The sequence below is a fragment of the Hipposideros armiger genome, unplaced genomic scaffold, assembly GCF_001890085.2.
Source record: "Hipposideros armiger isolate ML-2016 unplaced genomic scaffold, ASM189008v1 scaffold_363, whole genome shotgun sequence".
NCBI lineage: Eukaryota > Metazoa > Chordata > Mammalia > Chiroptera > Hipposideridae > Hipposideros > Hipposideros armiger.
The window spans coordinates 1232892-1234300 of NW_017731713.1; positions in this window are offsets into that span (position 1 = coordinate 1232892).

Sequence of the window (1409 nt, forward strand, 5' to 3'; positions counted from 1 at the left end):
CTTTAAAATGCATATTGAGTGAAAACAAAATACATTCAATAAAAAAAACAAACCCTGTGCACTTAAACAAATTGTTTGTCGTTTACAGGTGTATAAAAAAAGAAACGTTCAGAAGCCCACAATATGAGTCAGATTTAGAGAGAGCAAATAATTGATTGCCATCCCCTTAAAAGCATCAGTGCATGTGCTTGGAGCATCATCTTATTTTCCCCTATCCTTTGTCTCTAGTTCTAGAAGATAAAAGCAAGAGAGTGTGGCTTGTATGCTATAGATGAGCCATTTTCTTATCTGATCTCGATTTCCTATAATACATTAAGTATCAAATATTTATCCTGTTTCTGGATATAAATGTGGTCTGTGCCAGTCAAACGAATTCAAGTCCTGACTGTCTTAAGGTTTCATGAAGACTAAGAGGTAGTGACAAGTATACAATAAGATGAATAAAAGACACATGTTGACGGGAACACAGTTTATTATTGTGTTGTAAATTTTGTACTGGCTTGTGTCTGCCATGTTTAGGTCAGCACTGTTTAATAGAAATATAAGCCACATATGTAATTACACATTTTACAGGAGCCACATTAAAAAAAGTAAAACTCAGGAATTGAAATTAATTTTAGCGATACGATTTATTTAACCGAATGATAATCATTTCAACATATAAATTATTAATAAGGAATTTTACAACATACCTTTCATACTACATCACCCAGTCTCAATTGGGACACTAAATTTTCATCGGAAAAAACTGATGTTTAAGGTTCATTAAATTCCAGTGCAAAAAAAAAAAAATAGACTTACTTATCCAAGTTGTTTTAAACAGGGTTAAACATTTTTGAATAATAAAATTTCAAAATTTTAAATTTACATGAATTACAATGAGATGAAATGAAAGAATCAGTTTCTCGTGTGAACTAGCTACATTTCCCGTGCTAAGAGGCCATGTATGGCTAGTGCTCACTCCATCAGACAGCACAGGTCCAGGGTACTCAACAGGGTAGTCATTTTCTTAAACTATGTAAGGGAGGCAAGTTTTCAAGAATGCAGAGCTCTGCACAAATGCAGAAGGGAGCAGAGGTTTTTGAGAGTGAAGGGGAACAATACGGCCCATCGGGGAATGATAGAAAAGACCAAAAAATCCATTTTCGGGAAGACCAGTGCTTCACAAGCTGTGTGAGGATGAATGGAGGACTGTGCCCAGCTGTGAGGGTTTCACACTGTATTATTTGATCACCAGGTCTTACTGCTTAAAAACTTTTGAAAGCTGTTAACCTTATCGAACTTCCCGCCCAATTGCGGGCCCACTGATAGATGGTTATCCATGTATGTAAGTGGCTCCTCGGTGAGACTCACCATCTCAGGAGGTTCCTCACAACCAGTCTCCATTACTGCCTTTTACATTTAAGGCT